Genomic DNA, 26408 nt, shown 5'->3' with positions numbered 1-26408 from the left:
GCCAATGCAGGAAACGCAAGAGACATGGGTTCCATCCTTGGGTCAGGAAGGTCCCCTGGAGGCGGGCATGGCAACCCACTCCAGTATTCTTGTCAGGAAAATCCCATGGACAGAGGAGCCTGGTGGGCTGCAGTCCATAGGATCACAAAGAATCGGACACGACTGAGCACACATGCATACATACATATATTTGTAGATCTTACTATGATATTATTGTACCATAAACAACAAATATGAAATTGGACTACGGTTCAACAATGAAAATCTCCAAGAATTTAGTAAAAGAATAAAGAGAATTTTCTGAGTATGTTGGGATTCAGGGATGGTTTTTAAATATTTGTTTCTGTTCTCTAGGTGGAGATTTAGTAGTAGGGGTAAAATGTGTAGGAAGAAGGAGTCTGTATCACCTGGAAGTGGTATCAACTGATTACAGTAAAAGTTAGGATGTTAATATTTTCCTAGGAGTAAAGTAATTTTCCAGGAAAGCACATGCTCAAGATTTTAATAGATGTCCAATAACCTAGTGATTTTTTTCTTTTTTTTATCATCTGGGACTCCTGGGTGCTCCCTATGGTTCAGGCTGGTCAAATCTTTTCAGAAAGGTGTATTCTCCTTGTACATTTCTCTTTTGATAGGAATTTACTGAACACTAGTTATGTCCTAGACACTGTTCTAGGTGCTAGAGATGCAAAAGTTCATAGTCTAGTAGGCGAGAAAAATAGTAAATAATTAAGCATATAAACCAATAAGGCAATTTTAGATACTAATAAATTATAGCAAAAGAAAGAAAGAAGCATTTCCTTAACACTGTAACATTTTATCCTCATTTGTAGAATGAGGATTTACTACCCACTTCAATGAGGTAATGTAGGTAAAGAACCTGGACATAGTAAAAGAACACACACACACACACACACACACACACACACACACACCCCCCACACACCGTCTCTCTTAGCAAGAGACTGAAGCAAAAGGTGAACAGATTGTCAAATTTGTGCAATCCAGGTTTTCTGTCAAGACATGAATGGCTATAATTCATCAAGATTCTGCTAAAAAGACATAAAAGGATGCACTAGAAACAGAATTTGACTACTTGCATGAGAATGCCGTCTCATCATATTCTTGATTTACCAGGGGATGGAGACATTAGCCCCTTGACCATAGGCTCAAGAAACCCCCTGCTCTCCTGTCTGTCTCCACCTCTGTAAACACAGGGATCTTTCGTTGCACCTTTACCCCTGAGAGCCAGGCGCTGTGCAAAGCACTTTATGTGCTTACTTTCAGTTAAGCCTTGCAAGAACCTCCTTTGAAAGATAAAAATCTTGAGGCTTATCTATTTGAAAATACAAGACATTTCTAGCATGTCTGAGCCCAAATGAACCTGTGTCTAACAGCTGGGAAAAGAGGTGAGATCAGAGTTTCTGGAAATAAAACCCGAGGATAGGGCACAGACATGCTGATGACATGCTGACGTGCGGCACCAAAAGCGTGAGTGCAGGGGCCACAGAGTCGTCGTCCGAATGCGTGCGTCTGGGGCCACCTCTGTGGGATGCCCCTGCTCCCTTCTCGAGTTGAATCTGGAATCTCTCTGATCTGTGTTGCCTCTGCCTGCTGAAGGCGGGTCACCTTGAAGGTCAACAGAGGCGGTTCAATAACTGGATTCTTTGAAGGGGAGATAAATGGGAGCCACTCCTCCTATCTTTATATTTTGCTGTTTGATGAGGGCACAGACCCTGGGGTCTGCAATTTTGCTGTCATTGGAGATAAGCTACTACTACACAAAAACAATACTGATTGCTATCAGCACACCTGAACTGCTTTTAAGGACCTCCATTCTAGTTGCCTAGTTCTTATATTGTCATCTAAATGCTTGGGTGGGGCAGGGAGGGTGAAATAAGGGAGATAAAAATGGTTCTCATTGGACTTACTATTAAGGGTGTCCAGTGGCCACTGCACAATTTGACTTTTCCAGCCAAACTTGAGACTCTTCAGTGGGTGTCTTGTGTGCACACAAATGCAATCATATCTCAGTCCAGTATGGTCAGCCATGTTTCTTCCACTCTAGATTTTGGGCAGTGTCTATATGGGTGGGGGAGGGTGGGAGAAGAATTTCATTTCAATCCCGGAGACCATGGGAATAGATAGGTCCACTGCGATCTGTATGATGGGGATCACTTGACGGTGATGAAGCCACAACTCTGTGCTACAGCCATCAACTCTTAGGAGTCCTGTACAACAAAACCCAGGCGCTAGAAAGATGGCATGGCCCAGAGAAAAGTGTGGGAACAAGGTCACATTTGACGTTGCTAATTTGGTTTCTCCTGAGTATGAAGGAAGAGAAGGTGAAACAAGCCTCAGATAAAAATGGAAGAAAAGAAAACACACCAAAAAAGCCAACCAACCAACCAAATAGGCCTCCGCAAACCCAGTATGCACATGATCACATTTACATAAAATTATATTTGCGTACGTTATACAAACATTAAAAGATTAGGAAACAGATATCAATATTAGCTTGACATCAACTGATTTTTTGCAATATGCATTTTTTTTTTGGTGGCAAAAGCATCTTGCAGAATAACGTGCCTCGTATGACTCAGTAAAAATGATCAGTGAACTCATGATTACGTGTGCATATGTTGTAGGTGTACACAAGAAAGAAACGAGAAAGGTGTGGAAAGGTACAAATGTGTGTGATTCTGCTAGGGCTGCCATGATGCAGTGTCACAGACTTGACAGCTTAACGACAGGAATCGATTATCTCACCCTTCTGGAGGCTAGAAGTTCAAGATCAAGGTGTCAGCCGTGTCAGTTTCTTCTGAGGCCTCTGTCCTTTACTTATAGATGCTTGTCTTCTTCCTGTGTCTTCACATGGTCGCCTCTCTGTGACCTAATCTCTTCTTTTTTTAAAAAATTAATTTATTTTAATTGGAGGCTAATTACTTTACAATATTGCAGTGTTTTTTGCCACCCATTGACATGAATCAACCATGGGTGTACATCTGTTCCCCATCCTGAACTCCCCTCCCACCTCTCTCCCCATCTCATACCTCAGGGTCATTCCAGTGCACCAGCCCTGAACACCCTGTCTCATGCATCAGGACATCAGTCACACTGGATTAGGGTCCACCCATGTGACCTCATTTTAAATTAGTTACCTCTTTGTAGAGTCTATTTCCAAAGACAGTCACATTAGAGGTACTGGCAGTTAGGAACTCACCACAGTTACCCTCTTTCCCCTTTGGAAACTATAAGTTTGTTTTCTCCATCTGTGGATTTATTTCTACTTTGCATATAAGTTCGTTTGTATCACATTTTTTGTACCACACATAACAGAGCTACCATACGATACTGATATTTCATTAATGGGCGTATGTCTGGAGAAAACAGTAGTTTGAAAAGATATACATGCCCCAGTGTTCACAGCAGCACAATTTACAGCAGCCAAGACATGGCAGCAAACTAAATGTCCAAGGACAGATGACTGGATAAAGATGTGGTATGTTTATACAGTGGATACTACTCAGCCATTAAAATGAAATAATATTATCTGTAGCAACATGGATGGCCCTAGAGATTGTCATACTAAGTGAAGAGCACGGATTCCACAAGATTCCTAAAGGGAAAATACCTGCTATTTAGGAAAGCACTTGCTTCAGGACGCTAGGTGGAGCTGTAAGCGAGGCATAGAGATAAACCAAAGCTTTCCTTCCTCTAAACAGAGTGGAGGAAAGAAATCGTTTCATTTTCACAGCAGATACCTATTTCCTCTCACCTGAAGTGCTGCTGTGATCGTTGATCAGGACTTAGAAGAATCTGCAAATTCCAGTGTGAGAGCTGAGAGATCTGTTCTGTGTTGCCCACCAGCCAGGAAAATACTGGTGCTTTTGAGAAGCCATGTCTCTGGAATGGGATAAGCCTCCCCTTCTCCAGTAACAATGCTTTCTGAGTCTATATCAGAGGCTGAAAAACAGCAGACCGCCCTCACAAAGCATGGTTTTTCTTGCGGTCTGTGGTACATACCACCCTGACCTGCAGTTTTTGGCCACAGCCTGTGAGACAGCTTCTGGGACACAACCTCAGACTGGAGGCTTCAATCTGCGGACCTTCAGGGAAGGGTGTTTGCTCTCTCCATCTAGGGGTAACCTGCTGATTCTTTGGGATGTCTGGGTGACCTGCCTGTGACAGCTATCACCCACTGACCTCTTGCAAAAGTCATGTATCTGGCTGGCCGGAAGAACTGCTACTTCGGTTCTCACTGTTCTTGAACTATTCCCTTAATTAAAGTGGATAAGAGTTCTTCACCCTAGAAAACGGAACATCTGCCTCTTTGGGATGACCCAAAGGTCACTTTTGAAAAAAATTTATTTTACTGATGTATAGTTAATTTACAATGTTGACTGCTATGTAGCCCAGTAGATTCAGTTACACAGATACATGCATTCTCTCTGTCTCTCTCTTTTTTTTTTCTCTGTAAGCCATGACACATGGTATGTGGGAGCCTTGTTCCCTGACCAGGGATCAAATCCGTGCCCCCTGCATTGGAAGCACAGAGTCTTAACCACTGGAGCACCAGAAAACTCCTCATACATTCTTTTTCATAAATTTTTTTATTGTAGGATATTGAATATTTTCCCCTGTACTGTACAGTAAGACCTTGTTGTTTATCCAGCTTATGCATAATAGTTTGCCGCTGTTGATCCGTACCCAATCCATTCCTCCCCCACCCTCACCCCCCTGGCAACTACGAGTCTCTTCTCTGTGTCTGTGAATTTTTTTCTGTTTCGTAGATAAGTCCACATGTGTCATACTTTAGATTCCACTGTCTTTCTCTTTTTGTGGAGGTTGCTTTTCCAATGAAACCCTGTCTGCAGTTTCTTCTGTAATAGGAAATCACACGGAGGAAATGTTTATAGACATTAGGCACCACATTAGGCTCTCTCGGATACATCAAGCTGTTTAATCCTTGCAGTGTGCTATGGTCATTATCACCGTCTCTGTTTTCACAGAGGAAACTGAGACTCACATTTAAGGTAACTTGTCTTGGACCCACAGCAAAGAAATAGTCAAGCTGGGATGAGGACTCTGGCTATCTGGCATCTTTTTCTGGTGTCTAGTTAATTGCTCCCTTCTCTGTTCCCACAACCTTCACATTTGCTTCTATTGTGGGGATGGTTGAGCTTGCCAGGTGGCTAAATGTTAAAGAGTCTGCCTGCTAATGCAGGAGATAGGAGTTCCATCCCTGGGTTGGGAAGATCCCCTGGACAAGGGAATGGCAATCCACTCCTGTATTCTTGGCTGGAAAGTCCCATGGACAGAGAAGCCTGGTGGGCTACAGTCCGTGGGGTCACAGAGTCCAACACCACTGAGGACTGAGCAGGTGAGGATTGCTACATGGTTTCCCTCGTGTTCCCTACACCTGAGCACAATGGGTAGGTTAATACATGCTTCCTGTTTATCCTCCCCCAGCTGAATGGAAGACCTCTGCAAAACTAGAAGCCTCTGAGCCCTGCTGTCTGTGTTGACTGCCCTCTCTGCCATCTAGCAGGGCTGTATTAACCGGAACCCTCAGCCCCTCTCCTTGGAGAAGGAAATGGCACCCCACTCCAGTATTCTTGCCTGGAAAATCCCATGGACGGAGGAGCCTGGTGGGGTATAGTCCTTGGGGTCACAGAGAGTCGGACACGACTGAGCGACTTCACTTTTCACTTTTAAGCCCCTCTTATCTTCTTTTTTATTTCCCAATCCATCCTCCCTCTCTCAAATCATAAAATGAATTAAATGAATGTTGGCATCATTTGCACTTGGCAATGAATCAGCTGTTTATACTTCATCCCCAAATATGTTTTAGCTGAGACATTCTCGAATTCTTCGTGAGAAGTGTTGAAAAGCTGAGTGGGTTCGGGCTTCAGAACACTAGGTGGTGCTGTTCCCCTTCAACTGGGATATGAGTGACCCACTCGAGATCCCTCTGCTTCACCGTGCTGAGTCCTGAGACTCTCCTCTGGCACCCTGCATGGTTTGTTCACCTTAGAAGTGCAGACGTCTGGCTGTATTTACCACTTTAGTTTTTATCTCTTTGTTTTCCTTTCTTCCTGTGAATTTTCTTGATTTTGTCAGAAAGTGCCCCTAAGGCCTCCTTGATGTGTTTCTCGTGTTCTCTTCTGGCTCTCATTGGTCTACCAGGTGGTTGCCTCTCAATCTTTAAATTCTCTTCTTCTTCGCAGCACAGTCTTGGACCACAGTGATCATTCGTGGTAATGATACACAGGAAATAGAGATGGAAACTGGAGACCCATCGGATGCTGTCTAGAGGAACAACTCAAGTCTCCAGAGAGATGATGGTGTAGAACTGGGCATGGAGGTATGAAGAGATTTAATCTTTCTTTTGTAAATTTTTTTCTTTTAAGATGCTTTTGTGAGGTTTTCACAGATGAGAATACTGAGATCCAGAGAGGCTTAAGTCCTGACTTAAGATTGTGAAGTTAGGAAGTAGCAAAACTTCTACTGATTTTGCTTAGTGAGGTCTTCCACCATCCATCCATCCATTCATCACTCATTCATTAAAAGATTTAAGTCCTGACTTCAGTTCAGTTCAGTTCAGTCGCTCAGTCGTGTCCGACTCTTTGCGACCCCATGAATCGCAGCACGCCAGACCTCCCTGTCCATCACCAACTCCTGGAGTTCACTCAGACTCACGTCCATCGAGTCGGTGATGCCATCCAGCCATCTCATCCTCTGTTGTCCCCTTCTCCTCCTGCCCCTAATCCCTCCCAGCATCAGAGTCTTTTCCAATGAGTCAACTCTTCGCATGAGGTGGCCAAAGTACTGGAGTTTCAGCCTTAGCATCATTCCTTCCAAAGAACACCCAGGGCTGATCTAAGCCAGTGCAATTAAGGAGTAGGAAAGTTCTGTTAGATGTTAATGAGCTGTTTTCACCATTCAGTCATCCATCCATCTATTGACTATTTGTCCAGAATCTACCATGGTTACTACTATACTGTGCACGGGTGTACAATGTGTGTGAGTGCTAAGTCGCTTCAGTCATATTGGACTCTTTGCAACTCCGTGAACTGTAGCCTGCTAGGCTCCTCCATCCGCAGGAATCTCTAGGCAAGAATACTGGAATGGGTATCCATGCCCCACTCCAGGGGATCTTCCTGACCCAGGGATCAATATATAATAGAGAACAAAAGACCAAGTCCCAGGGAATTTCCATTTTAGTGAGAGAGAGATTAGGGGAGACAGTAGACAACAGCAACCAGGACACAGCGGGTCATGGAAGGACAGCGCCCCGCTTGTGTGTGTGTGCTCTGTGTGTGCTCTCCTGTGATGCAGGAATTAGCTGGGCAGGTGCCAAAGAGGTGAGAGTAGGAAAGACACGTATGTGCACCTACAATCATAACATCGGCATTCTCCTTATTGTCCTGACTCATTTTGTTCAACTGCTTTCCTGGCTCCTGCCTAGCCCCTCCCCTCAGAATCAGAGGCAGCTGTGCAGTTGCTAAGCCATGGACGGACATCTTCTCCGGAGCTGCAGGCTGGCAGGTAAAGGTGAGACGGGGAGGTAAGACAGAGGTTGGTCAGGGCTGCCCTGCAGTAGGTAGGAAACAGCTCTTAGAACCTGGAAATCACAAGTTAAAAGCAATTTACTTAATGTGCATTTAATTCCAGCCTTTTCTCCTCTTTTACTTCAGAATGAAGCAGAAAACAGTTCTTAGAATTGAGGCTTTTGCCAGTGAGTTCTCAGTAAGATTTCAGCATGCCTTCCTGAGAATATGCCTTTCCAGGAACATGCCTTCATAGATGACTGCCTTACCGAGTGAGGGAAGTGGGGGCAGAGGGCATGGCTGGCCCAGAAAACAAATACATGGAAAAAAGTCAGTATCTTTAGAAGACAGGCTATGGTAGGAGAGAAAACTGGTAGTGCTGGGGCCATGAAATTGTGAAAGCTTTGTGGCCTTTTCAGGCAGCATGGAATCCTTGGTTGTTTTTAATTTGGCCGGGGATGTGTTCTACAGATAAATGATACAGAGTTCTTATGAAGGGTGAATTGCAACAGAATGAAAAGACGGGAAATAAGATGGTCTGGATGGAGTGGAGGGGACACATTCTGTAAAACAATTAAATTACCTTTTTTATGTGTATGGGCTTCCCTGGTAGCTCAGCTGTTAAAGAATCCACCTGCAATGCAGGAGACCCCAGTTCAGTCCTTGGGTCAGGAAGATCCCCTGGAGACGGGATAGGCTACCCACTCCAATTATCATGGGCTTCCCTGGTGGCTTAGATGGTTAAGAATCTGCCTGCAATGTGGGACACCTGGGTTCGATCCCTGGGTTGGGAAGATCCCCTGGAGATCTTTTTTTATGTGTATTGTGAGAATACTGAAAGATCTACTCTTTTAGCAAATTGCAAGTATACAGCACAGTATTGGAGAAGGCAGTGGCACCCCACTCCAGTGCTCTTGCCTGGAAAATCCCATGGACGGAGGAGCCTGGTAGGCTGTAGTCCATGGGGTCGCTAAGAGTCAGACATGACTGAGCGACTTCACTTTCACTTTTCACTTTCCTGCACTGGAGAAGGAAATGGCAACCCACTCCAGTGTTCTTGCCTGGAGAATCCCAGGGACGGGGGAGCCTGGTGGGCTGCCATCTATGGGATCGCACAGAGTCGGACACGACTGAAGTGACTTAGCAGCAGCAGCAGCAGCAACACAGTATTATTAGTTATGATACTAGGATATATTAACATGTTGTGCACTGGAGTCCCAGAACTTACTCATCCTAAAACTATGTGATGTGTATACATGTTAGTTCACTTGATTGTGATCATTTTATAAAGTATAAGCATGTGAATGTGCTAACACAGACAATTTTTATTTGTCAAGTACACCTTGATAAAGCTGGAAAAGAAGGTTAATGAGAAGCATGTTTAGAGACTTCCATGGTGGTCCAGTGGCTAAAACTCCAAGTTCCCAGTGCAGAGGGCCTTAGCTTGGTCCCTGGTCAGGGAACTCGATCCCCCATGCCACAACTAAGACCAGGCACAACCAAATAAATGAATGAATAAATATCTGAAAAAGGCATGGCTAGCAGGATTTTATCACTGATGAGGTGACTGCTGCTGCTAAGTCGCTTCAGTCGTGTCTGACTCTGTGCGACCCCATAGACGGCAGCCCACCAGGTTCCCCCGTCCCTGGGATTCTCCAGGCAAGAACACTGGAGTGGGTTGCCATTTCCTTCTCCAATGCATGAAAGTGAAAAGCGAAAGTGAAGTCACTCAGTCATGTCCGACTCTTAGTGACCCCATGGACTGCAGCCCTCCAGGCTCTTCCGTCCATGGGATTTTCCAGGCAAGAGTACTGGAGTGGGGTGCCATTGCCTTCTCCAGATGAGATGACTAGCTCTTACTTATTAAGGAATTACCTGTGCCCTGGCCTCGAGTGCCTTCCATATGCTAACTTGTCATCCTTAGAACAATCCTATAAAATAACCACTATTATAATCCCCACTTACAGATGTGGAAAAAGAGTTTCAGGAAAGTGAAATAAATTGTCTGTGGATTTACAGCGGCAAAGTGGAGTAGCTGTGACTCAAATCCATAGTGTTGTGCATGCATGCTCAGTCCCCTCAGTCGTGTCTGACTCTTTGTGACCCCATGGACTGCAGCCCACCAGACTCCTCTGTCCATGGAATTCTCCAGACAAGGATACTGGAGTGGGTTGCCGTACCCTCCTCCAGGGGATCTCCCAACCCAGGGATCGAACCCGAATCTCCTGCATCTTCTGTGTTTGCAGGCAGATTCTTTACCCACTGAACTACCTGGGAAGCTCTATAAACTGGGTCCAAAGCTCCTTATTTGGCTGCTTCTGCTCTTTTGTCCCCTACAGTAGTAGATGTGGGGGGGAAGGAGAGAGAGGGGTGAGAAGGATTCCCAGATTCCCAGTGTGGGACAGAAGGTCTACTGGTAGACCCAGTTCTAGATTACTGGGGCGATCACGTGCCATTCTATACTTTTCTAAACATTCTATGTGTTCTATCCCAGTTGAGAACTACAGTATAACCAGTATTAACATACAACGGCCCTGGACATTCCTGCCCACACCCAGGGTGAGGTCCCCTGCCATCAGTTATCTCCAGCCCCTACTTCACACCCTGTGGGCAGTTCCTCTGCTTCCCTCCACGCCCACCAATTTCAGCTGATTTCTAGAGATCAGTAATCTGCCCAATCACTCCTGCCTCTGAGGTTTTGTTCCTGGAAGACTCTTGGCCTCTGAACTAGAGTTTTCCTTCCTGTGTTCTTTACTCTCTGCCTGTGCTGACGTGGATCTCCCAGGTGTGTATCTGGCCACACTGTTTCACTGGTGGACTTTGGAAGCTGAAGGCTGTTCCAGTCACTATTTGCTGCTGTTGTTCAGTTGCTGAGTTGTGTCTGACTCTTTGTGACCCCATGGACTGTAGCACGCCAGTCTCCTCTGTCCTCCACTATCTCCTGGTGTTTGCTCAAATTCACGTCCATTGAGTCGGTGATCCTATCTAACCATCTCATCCTCTGTCGCCCCCTTCCCCTTTTGCCTTCAATCTTTCCCAGCATCAGGGTCTTTTCCAAGGAGTTGGCTCTTTGCATTACGTGGCCAAATTATTGGAGCTCCAGCTTCAGCATCAGTCCTTCCAATGAATATTCAGGGTTGATTTCCTTTAGGATTGACTGGTTTGATCTCTTTGCAGTCCAAGGGACTCTCAAGACTCAATCATTTTTTTTTTTAGCCGTTAAAGAGAGGGCTGTAGTTCAGTGATGCCATCAATAGGACATTTAATTTTATGTGCCCCCCTGCTTTTTAAAAAAAAATCTTTTGACTTCTCTACTCCCAGGCATTTCTCACTGGACACGTCTCTCCCCAGGCTGCTTCCTGCCTCACTGATATTCCCATTATCCACAAATTCGTATTTACTTTCATTCATGCATCCGTGAGTTCATTCTCACATTTGACCAGTGTGCCGGGTGCAGTTTCAAGTGCTTAGGATACATCAGTGAATAAATGACTCTGGAATTATTTTACTTTAGGAGCTTGTATTCCAGGAAGATGGAAACAAAATGAACAATAAAGATAATAAGTGCTCAGTTGTTCACTTGTGTCCAACCCTTTGTGACCCATGGCATGTGGAATCTTAGCTCCCCAGCCAGGGATTCAGTGTGCATTTCCTACATTGGAAGGCAAAGTCTTAACCACTGGACCACAAGGGAAATCCCAGGTATATAATATTTAAAAAAGAACAAGGATGTCATGGTAGCTGGAAAAGAGAGAGCAAACAAAACCAGGGAAATAACAGAGGCCCAGAACATGGAGGGCCTTGTAGAGGCTGCTACAAGAAATTAGGAGGAACTCTAGGGACTTGCCTGGTGGTTCAGCAGTGAAGACTCTGCACTTCCAATGCAGGGATGTGGTTTCAATCCCTGGCTAGGAAACTAACATTCCACATGTCATGGAAGTGAAATGAAAGTCACTCAGTTGTATCCAACTCTTTGCGACCCCATGGACAATACAGTCCATGGGATTCTCCAGGCCAGAATACTGGAGTGGGTAGCCTTTGCTTTCTCCAGGGTATCTTCCCAACCCAGGTATCGAACCCAGGTCTCCCGCATTGCAGGCGGATTCCTTACCAGCTGAGCCACAAGGGAAACCCAAGATTACTGGATTGAGTAGCCTATCCCTTCTCCAGCAGATCTTCCCAACTAGGAATCAAACTGGGATCTCCTGCTTTGCAGGCGGATTCTTTACCAATGAGCATGTCATTCAGTTCAGTTCAGTTCAGTCGCTTGTCAGGTCTGACTGCGACCCCATGAACTGCAGCACGTCAGGCCTCCCTGTCCATCACCAACTCCTGGAGTTTACTCAGACTCATGTCCATTGAGTCGGTGATGCCTTCCAACTATCTTATCCTCTGTCATTCCCTTCTTCTCCCACCTTCAATCTTTCCCAGCATCAGGGTCTTTTCAAATGAATCAGTTCTTCTCATTAGGTGGGCAAAGTATTGGAGTTTCAGCCTCAACATCAATCCTTCCAATGAATATTCAGGGCTGATTTCCTTTAGGATGGACTGGTTGGATCTCCTTGCAGTCCAAGGGACTCTCAAGAGTCTTCTCCAACACCACAGTTCAAAAGCATCAATTCTTTGGCACTCAGCTTTCTTTATGGTCCAGCTCTCACATCCATACATGACCACTGGAAAAACCATAGCTTTGACTAGACGGACCTTTCTTGGCAAAGTAATTTCTCTGCTTTTTAATATGCTGTCTAGGTTGGTCATAGCTTTTCTTCCAAGGAGCAAGTGTCTTTTAATTTCATGCCTGAAGTCACCATCTGCAGTGATTTTGGAGCCCAGAAAAATAAAGTCTAACACTGTTTCCACTCTTTCCCCACCTATTTGCCACAAAGTGATAGGACCAGATGCCATGATCTTCGTTTTCTGAATGTTGAGCTTTAAGCCAACTTTTTCACTCTTCTCTTTCACTTTCATCAAGAGGCTCTTTAGGTCTTCTTCACCTTCTGCCATAAGGGTGGTGTCATCTGCATATCTGAGGTTATTGATATTTCTCCAGGCCATCTTGATTCCAGCTTGTACTTCATCCAGCCCAGCATTTCTCATGATGTACTCTGAATATAAGTTAAATAAGCAGGGTGACAATATACAGCCTGGACGTACTCCTTTCCCAATTTGGAAGCAGTCTGTTTTTCCATGTCCAGTTCTAACTGTTGCTTCCTGACCTGCATACAGATTTCTCAAGAGGCGGGTCAGGTGGTCTGGTATTCCCATCTCTTTCAGAATTTTCCACAGTTTGTGGTGATCCACACAGTCAAAGGCTTTGGCATAATCAATAAGTCAGAAATATATGTTTTTCTGGAATTCTTTTGCTTTTTCGATCATCCAGCGGATGTTGGCAATTTGATCTCTGGTTCCTCTGCCTTTTCTAAAACCAGCTTGTACATCTGGAAGTTCATGGTTCATGTACTGTTGAAGCCTGGTTTGGAAAATTTTGAGCATTATGCTAGAATTTACTAGCATGTGAGGTGAGTGCACGGAAAAGGCAATGCCACCCCACTCCAGTACTCTTGCCTGGAAAATCCCATGGATGGAGGAGCCTGGTAGGCTGCAGTCCGTGGGGTCGCTAAGAGTCAGGCATGACTGAGCGACTTTACTTTCACTTTTCACTTTCATGCATTGGAGAAGGAAATGGCAACCCACTCCAGTGTTCTTGCCTGGAGAATCCCAGGGACAGAGGAGCCTAGCGGGCTGCTGTCTATGGGGTCACACAGAGTCGGACACGACTAAAGTGACTTAGCAATAGCAGAGGTGAGTGCAATTGTGCGGTAGTTTGAGCATTCTTTGGCTTTGCCTTTCTTTGGGATTGGAATGAAAATTGACCTTTTCCACTACTGTGGCCACTGCTGGGTTTTTCAGATTTGCTTGTATATTGAATGCCACACTTTCAGAGCATGATCTTTTAGGATTTGAAATAGCTCAACTGGAATTCCATCACCTCCACTAGGCTTTGTTTGTAATGATGCTTCGTAAGGCCCACTTGACTTTGCATTCCAGGATATCTGACTCTAGGTGAGTGATCACACCATCATGATTATCTGGGTCATGAAGATCTTTTTTGTATAGTTCTTCTGTGTATTCTTGCCACCTGTTCTTAATAGCTTCTGCTTCTGTTAGGTCTCTACCATTTCTGTCCTTTATCGAGCCCATCTTTGCATGAAATGTTCCCTTGGTATCTCTAATTTTCTTGAAGAGATCTCTAGTCTTTCCCAATCTATTGTTTTCCTCTATTTCTTTGCACTGATCACTGATTTTGAACAGAGTTGAGATTTAATACCTTAATATTTAAAAACATCTTTCTGGATCTTGAGAACAGACTGTAGGGAGACAAGTATAGCAGACGATGAGTTAGGAGGCTACTATTGCCATCTGGGTCTAAAACATATGATGCTCTTTCTAATCTCATGGCCTCCTGTGGGTAACAAGTAAAGAGAGAGGCCAGATCAAATGTATTCTCTCCAGTGCTTCTGGAGCTGGGGTAGAAGTGAAATTCTCAGTGTCAACCAATGGACCTAGATGGGAGAGTTGGCTGGTAGGTGTTCAGTGTGTATTCCTGTCTAAGAATGGAAGATGCTGAGCACTCCTCTTTTATTTCCAGGTTGCCTACATGTTGGTTTTGATGCCATATTGGTGCCTAGCCCAGGCTTCCCAGGTGGTGCTAATGGTAAAGAACATGCCTGCCAGTGTAAGAGACATAAGAGACTCAGGTGGGATTCCTGGGTTGGGAAGATCCCCTGGAGAAGGGAACGGCAACCCACTCCAGTATTCTTGCCTGGAGAATCTCTTAAACAGAAGCACCTGTGGGCTACGGTCCATAGGGTCACAAAGAGTCAGACTTGACTGAAGCAGCTTAGCATGCATGTATGGCGCCTAGCCCACCTCCCATTAGGTCCTCCTTGTTATTACTGTTGCCCCTGCTAACCAACCACAAGCACATGTCAGTCACCAAGTCCTGACTGTATGATAGATAATCATAGTCCCAGAAGATAAGATTGCCCCAGAGAAATGCCCACTGGACACTGGTAGATGGCCACTCCTTCTTGTGCTAGACCAAGCAGCATAAACCTGCAACGTTTTCCCTCTTTAAAAATGATCATGTGTATGTATCTTATTTGACTCCAGTAAGAAAGTGACTTGTATTACCTGTTTGCCAAAACAATAGTATCAATGATTATATTATCAAAGGGTGGAAGGTGAAGGGCAGGAAAAAAATAAGAATATTGGGACTCAAAATTCCTACACAAAATGACCACCATAAGGTGAGTTTTGAAGCGCTCTTAAGCCAGCATTGTAGGGGTATTTCTTGAAATATAATGCCTTTCTACAAGCTATTCGATTGCTTTATATTTCTGTATAAAATGTAATGCTTCATAAGAAGATGTTTTGCAATTTTTAAATGGGTCTTAAAGTAAAGACATATGGCTATACAGAATGCAGCTAGGCAGTGAAATGGTAAATGTAAAAAAATGTAGAATTAGCTCAAAAGTCTCTGAAGCTTTGCAAGAATCTGATGTAATGAACCAAAATGACCTTCATTTTCTATCATTTCCCCCATGATGCTAGTGCTTCAGATCTATGTGTAAATGTTACATGGGCTCTGTCATTAGGTAGATATTTGCTCATAGATGATAAAAAAGGTATATTTTCCTCCCAAATTTACTTTGATTCAGTTGCAACCATGGTCAATGAGGAACAGTCCTTGGAGATGGGTGTTGTCAAGCGCTCTTAGGAATCTGACATCTTATTATATGGAAAAAATTGCTAACAGTCTTGTAAGTACAGATTCAAAAGGGAAAATATGAAAGGCCATTTCTTAGCCTAAAGCATTTGTTAGTAAAACTCACAAACTCTTAGGGCTTAGAAAGTTTCACACTCCATTTTCTAGTTTTCTCCAGTATTAGTTTTCAAGACGTCTTTCAGACATTTAGCTCATACACACAAATACTGAAGCGCAAAGCATGCAAGTTTGTCATCCACTATTCCCCATGCCTATGATGGTGTGTCCACTCTGATTTTATCACGTGGAAGTGGCCTTGTATTCCACATAAAGATACAATGCAGCAATAACTCCATGTTTTCTCTTTGCTCCCTTGTGTCAGTAATCAATTTTATGAAAGGCAGTGGTCAGACCTAGTTTTTTCCTTCTTCCTTAATGTGTCCAAAATAGTGCTTATGTTGATGCTTTCGAATTGTGGTACTGGAGAAGACTCTTGAGAGTCCCTTGGATTGCAAGGAGATCAAACTAGTCAATCCTAAAGGAAATCAACCCTGAATATTCATTGGAAGGACTGATGCTGAAGCTAAAGCTCCAAAACTTCGGCTACCTGATCAAAGAGCTGACTCATTGGAAAAGACCCTGATGCTGGGAAAGATTGAGGGCAGGAGGAGAAGAGGATGAGAGAGGATGATCACTGACTCAATGGACATGCGTTTGAGCAATCACTGGGAGATAGTGAAGGACAGGGAAGCCTGGCGTGCTTCAGTCCATGGGGTCACAAAGAGTCAGACACAACTTATCAACTGGACAACAGCAAATTTAACCTGAACTGTTTCACCTATATCTTGGGCATCAAAGAAGACCACAGTCTGCCTTTGGTATCCACAGTTTCATCATCTGTGGATTAAAACAGGTGACAATGGTCCCAGAAACTGAACACTTTTAAATGTCATCTGTAATCTGTGAACAGGTACAGAAATAGGAGAATAGGAAGACACAGCGTAGAAGTGGAGCTGCTAGTTCTCTGCTTTTTTTAATGTGAAAAGGACATCAGCTTGATCTCAAACTATACTAACTCTACTATGCAGATTTATATAGGCATGTCTGAAGGCCATTTGAATGGACCCATGAGCCTTGTATTGTCAAAACAGACCAGAGGTCTCTTAGGGCTGACATCATTCTAAGCAAAGACAGTTTGAACAAAGGATTTTGCCTGGAATAAATGGTTCATAAAGAAGTTCAAGGTCATTCTGAATAGTGCCCATGTCTGCCACTCACCCTGTCTATGGCCTCACTACCACACTCTCACCCGACCCTAGAGGGAAGGGAATGGAGGATAAAACGTGAAAGAGTTGTTTCAGCCCAAACATCATGAAATGTGGACTTGGTGGCTGCCATGACAGAACTGCACAGGAGCTGGGCATTTTCACATCACATGTTACTCTCAAGCATGGTGCAGACTCAGCCACCTGGGACCTGCTGAATTAGCTTTCCTCTTAGATGGAAGAGTAGTCCCCCATGCCACTCTTTAGTGGGTGTTAGCAGAACCACAGAGGACCTGGGGCAGCTTCATGATGGTTTCATGACCAGCAGCAACAGGACACATCAGAGGAGGAGAGGAGGAAGGTAATGGGTCCTCATAGCAACACAGAGGATGCATCTGCAAACATCTGAGACTTCTTAAGTGATGCACAGGAGTACTGGGTGGGGAGGAATTTGAAACAGATGGGAGTCTCAGAAGAGTTTGTGGAGCAGAAATATTCTACTAGTGTTAGGACTACCATGACTTAATCACTGTGTTAGTGTGGGCTGGGAAAATCTTGGTACATTTTAATTGGGAAGCATTTTAATTGGCATGGTTCAGTTTCCCTAAGGTCCAGCTGGGACAACCACTAGCAATGACTGTAAATGATTCACAAAGATTGGGAGAAGTGCAAAGTGATCGAAAGAAGCAATTGAAAGTCCATTCTCACAAAAGGAGAGCCAGGACAGTGTGGCCTAATATGGATCCATCAGCATGTCATGCTGGGAAACAAACAAACAAACTGAATATCTCACCAGAAATCAATGTCTAAGCAGCCATAAAAGCACAAGGTTTTGGGTGAAAAACAGCAGGCCTTTGTAGAGAATCGATATCATCAAAGTACTCTATTTTCTTTCTGTGACAGAGTGATAGAGAAATTGAAACTCAGTGTATTTTGATTTAGCTAAGGCTTTGATTTTTCTTGATGAGAATTTCTCTTCAACAAGGAGGACCATTCTAACAGATATTTTTAGAAGCCCTAGTGCATATGCTAGGTAACAGGTATATATTCTGGTAACCAGTCGCCACTCTTGTGGCGGCAGAGAGCTACATGGGCAGGTAACTAAAAATCAAGGTAAACAGGCTTTAATTCAATTATGTGCGAAGTACTATAGTAGCACAAATCTATTTTTTAACCTTTGATTTTATATTGGGATATAGCTGATTAACAATGTTGTGATAGTTTCAGGTGGACAGCAAAGGGATTCAGCCTTACATTCTCCCCCAAACTTGCCCCCCAAGCAGGCTGCTATGTAACACTGAGTTCTCCGTACAGTAGCACAAATCTAGGTTTCTAGAACTTTCTGAGATGGTCTAGGAAAGTGCCTTCAAATAAGGAAAAGTTTGAATAATTGTTAGCAGTTTGATCAGAGAGCAAGAGATAAGGACTTGAAAGTTAGGAGAGAAAGTAAGCAAGTTAAATTTGGTAAACCAGGCAGTCTGTTGACTAGTAAAAAGAATTGCCCACAAATAGCTTCTCAACCCAAACTTGTTAAAACTGACCCAAGAAGTAGACAATGAAAAAGAATCCAAGTGTCTCTGTGAACTTGGGACCAAATATGTTAGCCCTGAATGTATTATTTATCTGGACAAAAAGAACATTGCTTTGTAATGTTAACCTTATAAGAAATAGGAATATCAAATGTAAGAATCTTTAGTAAAAAGCAGGAATGTCAGAACATCTAAGGAACTGCTTTGATCAGTTTCCCTTCATGTTTATCCCTCTTCCATTTCCAAAGCAGAATATCAATATCACCACAATGTTTAAGACTTGAGCTTGGGTCCAGTCTACATAGGTGACATCTCTTGACAGCATTAAGCATGAGTCAGGTATCAAAGGATGCTGAGAAGACTGGTGGCTAAGATCCAAATCTGATAACAAAGAAAAACACGAAGAGAGAAAAGCACTAAGTTGCCAGCAGAAATGGGGGCCTGGACATCTCTTTCAGGCTTAGTAAGAAGTGGCTCATACAACATGGTAAATTAACTATAAAAAAGAAGAAAAGTAAGAGGTTGCTCAACCAGACCTGCCACACCTGCCATCGTCTTTGCCACGCCCACCACTTTCCCACTTTATAAATAAAAATGGGGGCAAGAGGAAGGAGCCCTCAGCATCTTTAAGAAGGCAATGTTAAAGGTGAATCAAGCTTTGCTTTGAAAGGACTGGAATGTTTGCACCCCACCCCTTCTCCCTGCTCCTAGTGGTACAGGGCTCCGGAGGATCTTCATAGAAGCAGAGATGTTGGCAAGAGAGGAAGAGCCTGGCATCTTTTGCCCTGGTTGGCTGCTTAAACAGTGGGCCTATTGATCTGGCCTGAGTCTATGAGACCAGATGAAAGATAGCAGGAAAGAACTTGGTGATAGGCTTGGTGATGCAGGGTTGGTGATACAGCTGACTTATCCTCCTACTGTTTGGCTTTGAAAAATGTGTAAGTTTCCTTTGCACAGAGCCAGACTACCACTGCCCCATCTGATGCTTCATCAGGTAGGCAGGAGGATGCCAACAGTAAGAGGCCTCAAGCTGTCCACTGGGGTTGAGAACTGAGGAGGAGGGGTATGGGCAGTGTTGGGAGAAAAGAAAACTCACCTTTCTATCCAACCAAGTGGGGACTGTCACTTCAACAATTGCATGGGATTTCAATGGGGGCTTTGGGTGGAGCCAGCTATTCCTAAAATGTATTCCGAAGTCACCGTTAATGAAGTGCTTTCAACAGCAGCTGTGTCAACTGGAAAAAAGAGCACAACCAAAAGTTGAGAGTTGTTTCACTCGACGGACAAAACTGCAAACTTCGGCCCGGGACACAATGTCTCAGAGAGCGCTGAGGGACTGCTTCTAAGAGGAGCCTGCATATGTAGGAGCTTTTGCAACAAAGATGGGGGAGTCAGAGCATCAGAAGATTACTGTTAGTTAAAAGGAAACCAGATATCTCAGGTTAATGAATTTAGTACTTTTCTAGGTAAGGGAAGAAGAAAGAGTCTGGGCTCACTGGAATCATTCCTTTGATTGTACCTTCGCTCTCTAGAGCCAGTATCCTGCTTTTCTCCATCCTGAGTCCCCTCAGGGTACACAGTTTGGGGCAGCCACAATACCTTGATGGCTGAAACATCCTTTGTTTGGGGCTTCCCTCATAGCTCACTTGATAAAGAATCCACCTGCAACGCAGGAGACCCCAGTTCAATTCCTGGGTTGGGAAGATCCACTGGAGAAGGGATAGGCTACCCACTCCAGTATTCTTGGGCTTCCCTGGTGGCTCAGCTGATAAAGAATCCACCGAAACATCCTTTGTTTACTGATCTGGCAGCAACATTCTCATTAACAACTATAACTCATGTATTAGATGTGTATGCTCCATATTTGTAAAGTACCTCTGATTTTCACAACAGCCCTTCATGGGACTTCAGTCATGCATTTTCCAGATGGGGAACCAGGCTGAAAAGTAGTCAGAAATGTGACCACTTCACACCAATAACAAAAGAATCAAGCTAGGATCTAAATCCTGGTCAAGGCTCTCTGACTTCAAAGCCCATGTTTTTCTTGTAAGCTTCTGATTGACTGTGTGAAGTAAGCAATGTTTTATCTGCATTTAACGGATGAAGGAATGGGGGCTAATAAAACGATGAGAGTTGGGAATGGCGAGGACTAAGGCTTGAGAAACTTTACTAAGCCAAATTCCCAGAATGTCTCATCTCTCCTGCCTATCCAAGTCATGCCAAGAACAATTTTATTCTTTCCAATTAATATCGAACTGGGTGCTAAATAAATGCTCAATATTGACTCAGTGACTCACTGACTGGCTGTACTACCAAGGGAGAATGAGAATTCTTTTCTGGAGGCTTATGGAAAAGAACAGATGAGGATCTTTCTGGTTTACTGTTTGATTTGGGAGATGACAAAATGATCTCTTGTGTCCCTTCTTCAGCCCCCAGACTTGATGATTCAGAACCATTTCAGGGAAGCATGATTCCTTTTTAGCCGATTTCTTTAATTAGCATTTCTGCAAGCCTTCTGTGTATCACCCCCAAATTATGACTTTTTACCAGGGAGCTTCAGACTACAAAGTTCCTTCAGAAACTTTATAGATTTTTTTAAATTAAATCTTTACAGAATTTTTTTGGGGGTTCACACACATAAAAACAAGCAGTGAAATACCATTTGTCTTCTCTTTTTCATTTTTACCAAGCACTAAAATGGAAAGAAAAATATTTTATGAACGTAATAAGCTTTCCTGGGGCTCTTGCTAAGGGATTTATTTATCTATTGCTTCAGAGAAAAAGCACATTCCTTCTAATATATTTGACTGCTCATTCCAAAGCCAGATCTGGGGCTTTTATTTTACCTTCACCAAGAACTTGAGAGAAATGTACATTTCATGAATCTCTGTGTCTCCTGGCTGCTAGGAATCTCTTCTCCCCAGACAAAGAGGTAGCAGACATTTTCCTCTGCCTGGTGTCCAGATGGATAGGAACCACAGTCTGGCGCTTTGACTCAGAGTGACTATGTTCATTCTCAGGACCATGGAATTAGAGGCTCCTTGCTGAGTCCTGGATGCCAGATTCAGAGGTAAAAGCCTTTGAGACATACTTTAGGAGCTTTTGGAGAGAGGCTACCCAATTCTGTTTTTCTAATTCAAGTCCAAGACTTTACCACTCAACCTGTTTTCTGCCAGATCTGGAGTCCCACGTGGTGTTGTTTCCTGTGGCTGCCATCACAAGTTACCACGGGCTGCATGATTTAAAACAACAGAAATATATTCTATCATGGTTCTGGAGGCCAGAACTCCAGAATCAAGGGGTCAGCAGGCCAGCATCCCTCCAAAGCCTCTACGGAAAAGTCCCTCCTTGCTTCTTCCAGCTTCTTTGGTCCCCGGTGTTCCTTCCTCAGGACAGCATCCCTCTAATGTCTTTTTCTGTCTTCACATGGCCTCCTCTTCCCCTCGGTGTCCTCTCCCCCGCTGTCTCTTCTAAGGACGCTTGCTGTTGGATTTAGGACCTGCCTGGGTAGCCTAGGAAGAGCTCATCTCAAGGTTCTTTTTAATTATTTATCTATTTTTGGCTGTTCTGGGTCTTCATTGCTGCGTGAGCTTTCTCTAGTTGCGGCGAGTGGAGGGACTGTTCTCTAGCTGCGGCGCTCAGGCTTCTCATTGCGGTGGCTTCTCTTGGTGCAGAGCACGGGCTTTAGGGCCACAGGCTTCAGTAGTTGTGGCTCCTGGGCTATAGAACGCGGGCTCAATAGTTGTGACCCACAGGCTTAGTTGCTCCGAGGCATGTGGGGTCTTCCGGGACCAGGGATTGGACTGAACCTATGGGATCCACCAGGGATCTCCTGCGTTGGCAGGCAGATTCTTCACCACTGAGCCAGTAGGGAAGCCCTCAAGATTCTTAATGTAATTACATCTATAAAGACCCTTTTCCCAAATAAAGTCACATTTGTAGTCACCAGGGCAAGGACATATCAGTTTTGGGGCCACCATTCAGCCCACAGTTTTAAATGAAAAAGATAAATATAAGAGTCAGATTAGATAATGTCTCCAGGGAAACAAGATTAGAATTGTGTACTGATCAGGGAAGAAACCTGGATTCTTCTCAGGAAGTCACCTGTTATCTGGTCCTGAATCTTCATCTTAGAGATGATCCTGTCTTTGGAGATCAGGCTTCGGGTGAGGATTTGGCCTGAAAATCTTGATCCAGTAGTAAACCCTCCAGGTATTTTCTTCTCTTCAGTGATTTGAGGTTATCATGTTTCCTGGAGGATCAAAGCAACACACCTGTAAGTTAGAAACTTAGTTTTAAATCTTCTTAACTGTGGGGTTTGTGGCTTTGGACCTAAGAACATTCACTGGCTGGTAAAATAATATTCTTTAGGTAAATTATGCATGATGTTGTAATACTGCTCAAAAGAGACTGCTTCTGCATTCCTGTAGCTAATATGTTGCCAAAATGTCACTTAAACTGCATTCCTAAAGAAATGCATGAGATTATTTCATCATTAATAAGACAAACTGTATGAAGCATGCATATGAAAATTAAATTATAGAAAGAGTATATGGAACAATATTTGGGACTAGAATTCAGAAAATAAAATTTATACAACCCTTGGACTTCCCTGGTGGCACAGTGAACAGGAATCTCCCTGCCAATGCAGAGGACAGGGCATGGTTTCAATCCCTGGTCCAGGAAGATTCTACATGCGGAGCGCAACTCAACCCCTGTAACACAACTACCAAAGCCCTTGCTCTGCAATGAGAGAGGCCATTGTAACAAGAAGCCCAGGCACCGCAACGAAGACCCTGTGCAGCCAAAAATAAATGATTTTTTTTAAAAAGCCTAGAATGAAGAAAATGACCCTAAATATTTGACAAGATGATGTTCTATCCCTTCCCCAGTGAATCGGAACATAGCTAAGCTCCCGCTGTGCCTGACGAGGACGGGGTACTTTACATGGAACAGAAGGTGGGTGGGGCTTTCTGAGAAATGGAAGGGTAACCAGAGTTTCTGGGAAGCTTGTGCAAGGCAACCACACACTCAGACAGAGAGCTCTGTATTTACTAAATAACTCTTGTGGTGACAGGAGGCAAGAGGTGATGAGAATTTAAGTCCGAAACAATGAGGAAGCATTTCAGTTTGGCAGCATTTCATTACTTTGAGTCGAATTCTTTGACCTCTCTGGCTTACCAGCATACTCAGGTCACAAAGCTGTTAATTCTGTTATTTCAGGTACCCATACCACCCTGACCAGCTGGCACTAAATTAATTTAAAAAAAGAAAATAGGCATATTTCTGATAATAGCAACCCACTCTGTTTGTTTCTCCCTTTCTCATTCCTCTCCTGATTTTTTTCCTTTCCTCTTTCTTTCCTTTCTTTCTTTCTGTCTGTCTCTCTTTCAACGTTTAGAAGTACTTTCTGATCCATTATTTCAATTCACCTTCAATAAACTCAGGTCAGTAGGGCAGATATTATTATTCCCAGACTGGCCAAGAGAGACTGGACTTCTGTCCAAAGTCTCAGAGATGACTGTGGCAGTCTGCACAAGGACCAGGTGATCTAACTTTTGGCTGCTATTGAAAGTAGTAAAACGTAATGGGAAAACACAAACAAACCAAAGCAAATCGAAAACCGGGAGCCAAAAAACAGAGATTCTAGTTCTGGTTGAGGTACTAACTTGCTGTGTGACCCTGGGCAGGTCACAGCACCTCTCTGAGACTGCTATTTTGCATCTGCATTTTGAAGGAGCTGCAGCAGATAGACTGTTTCTTCTCTCTTGGTATAACCTCAACTAGGGGTTGAGGAGAGACTCAGCCTTTCTCTGTATTCTTTTCCCTTGTCTCACAGTATGCCTGAGATCCTGACCTTTCTGCAGGGCTCTAGAGATGCCTTCCTGGGTGGGTTTGATGGCAGCTGAACCCTGGGTTCCTGGTCACTTGTCCAGCAGCTGGCCTGTGCTTGTACCATTTTTTGCAACCTGGTGATTTTTCCTCTTAAATTTAGGCTTGGCATTTCTCACATGTGAAGTTTGAACTCCACAGGGTATTATTTTTAGACTGATCATTTCAGGAGAAGGCAAAAACCCTGCTCTCTTTGCGTGGATTTCATGAGTCCACAGGAGTATGGAAACAAAAAGCCCTAAAAGATAATTCCACTCTTGAGTGATTTAATAGTTTCTTGGCTCAGCAGGTACCTTATTTTGGTAAATTGGGAGGAAAAATTCCTTTTTTTTGATAACAAAATTAATAATTCTTTCTTACAAAAAATCAGATCAGATCAGTCGCTCAGTCGTGTCCGACTCTTTGCGACCCCATGAACTGCAGCACGCCAGGCCTCCCTGTCCAACACCAACTCCTGGAGTTCACTGAGACTCACGTCCATCAAGAAAAATAGGAAATACACTGTTGGTGGGAATGCAAACTAGTACAGCCACTATGGAGAACAGTGTGGAGATTCCTTAAAAAACTGGAAATAGAACTGCCTTATGATCCAGCAATCCCACTGCTGGGCATACACACTGAGGAAACCAGAAGGGAAAGAGACACGTGTACCCCAATGTTCATCGCAGCACTGTTTATAATAGCCAAGACATGGAAGCAACCTAGATGTCCATCAGCAGATGAATGGATAAGAAAGCTGTGGTACATATACACAATGGAGTATTACTCAGCCATTAAAAAGAATACATTTGAATCAGTTCTAATGAGGTGGATGAAACTGGAGCCTATTATACAGAGTGAAGTAAGCCAGAAGGAAAAACATAAATACAGTATACTAACGCATATATATGGAATTTAGAAAGATGGTAACAATAACCCGGTGTACGAGACAGCAAAAGAGACACCGATGTATAGAACAGTCTTATGGACTCTGTGGGAGAGGGAGAGGGTGGGAAGATTTGGGAGAGTGGCATTCAAACATGTAAAATATCATGTAGGAAACGAGTTGCCAGTCCAGGTTCGATGCATGATGCTGGATGCTTGGGGCTGGTGCACTGGGTCGGCCCAGAGGGAAGGTATGGGGAGGGAGGAGGGAGGAGGGTTCGGGATGGGGAACACATGTATACCTGTGGCGGATTCATTTTGATATTTGGCAAAACTAATACAATTATGTAAAGTTTAAAAATAAAATAAAATTAGAAAAAAAATTAAAAAAAAGAAAAAAAGAAAAAAAAAGAAAAATAGGAAATACAGAAAAGCACAAGGAACAAAATGGAAAAATATGTAACACCACCTTCTGGAGATAACCAACTTGAGTCATTGGTATGTATCCTTTCTTCCTTTTTGATGTATGTGCACATATGTATTACTCTTTGAGAAAACTGAAGACATGCTATATATATTATTTTATAATACTTTTGTTTTAAAATTATATCAACTTTTTAAAATTACTGCATAATATTTAGTACATGGATAAATTGAATAAATTCAGTACATACTTTAATGCTCAAAGACATTATTTTTGAAGAATGGCAAACATTAATAGCAAACATTAATATCTAAAAATATTTTCTACTCTCTCCCAATGACCATATGCAGAGACTATACTTTTGAATTCAACAAATCCTGTGTCTTATTCTTCCCTTTTAGGTCTATGGAAACTTATATTTCCCAGTTCCCCTTGGGATTAGATGAGGCCATGGAGCTAGTTCTGGACAGAAATGTGAGTGAAAGTGAAGTTTGTTACCTCTAAATGATATATACAGGAAAAAAAAAAAAAAGCACACCTTTAAGATTTTCCCATCTTTGTTTTCTGGCCATGAAGACCATGGAGACCTTGTTTTGGGATGGTGAAGACGCAAGAGGAAGCATCCTCGATCCCTGAGTCACAGCACAGAGGGATTACTTGGGGAGATACCCAACGTATAGATGATCCTGGATGAAAGAGAAATAAACTAATAGGGGTTAATCTTCCAGATCTTGGATTGTTTGTTTCTAAGCAAAGGGCTAGTCTACCCTCACTGACATCAATCCTATGTAGAAATGATCTAAGATGATTCTTCTCTGACGTTCTTTCTTCTCTGATGTTCTTAAGGTAGAGCAATTTACCGATTATCATTCAGTGCTTTAACTGAGAATCTTATGTGTACACAGAGTATCAGCACTTAAAGTGACATAAAATGGAAAGAGACATAATCCTACTCCCCTACACATAGTCAAATGAGGATGGCATAGATTGCAAAAATTAAAACTATGAAAGTACTCTAGTTGAGGGTGTACAATGTCTTAACAGAATCACAGAAAATAGGATAACTTTGGGGAAGGGTCCCAAGAATTTCAAACCTTGGTTTGGAGGTGACCA

The 26408-nt window shown here is 43.4% G+C and overlaps 1 long non-coding RNA gene across 16 annotated transcripts in view; it reads left to right on the top strand.

Moving 5' to 3' along the window:
• LOC147359682 (uncharacterized) overlaps positions 1-26024 on the top strand; it is a 31340-nt gene extending 5316 nt beyond the window's left edge. The window contains exons 1-6 of one of the 16 annotated variants that reach the window (XR_015140319.1): positions 5891-6022; positions 6231-6367; positions 7472-7551; positions 14203-14268; positions 25697-25769; positions 25872-26024. This is a non-coding gene — a long non-coding RNA (uncharacterized LOC147359682). Of the gene's footprint in view, positions 1-5890; positions 6023-6230; positions 6368-7471; positions 7571-14202; positions 14312-25696; positions 25770-25871 lie in introns of those variants that run through there. The other 15 variants (XR_015140318.1, XR_015140308.1, XR_015140321.1 and 12 more) reach the window with 15 other exon arrangements.
• The last annotated feature ends 384 nt before the right edge of the window (positions 26025-26408 follow it).

Source organism: Bos grunniens, chromosome 14 (genome assembly GCF_055505025.1).
Source record: "Bos grunniens cultivar Pamir isolate PY7600 chromosome 14, Bosgru_T2T1.0, whole genome shotgun sequence".
In the NCBI taxonomy this organism is placed as follows: Eukaryota; Metazoa; Chordata; class Mammalia; order Artiodactyla; family Bovidae; genus Bos; species Bos grunniens.
The sequence above is the reverse complement of the archived record's forward strand: the minus strand, read 5'-3'. Positions and strand labels throughout refer to the sequence as shown.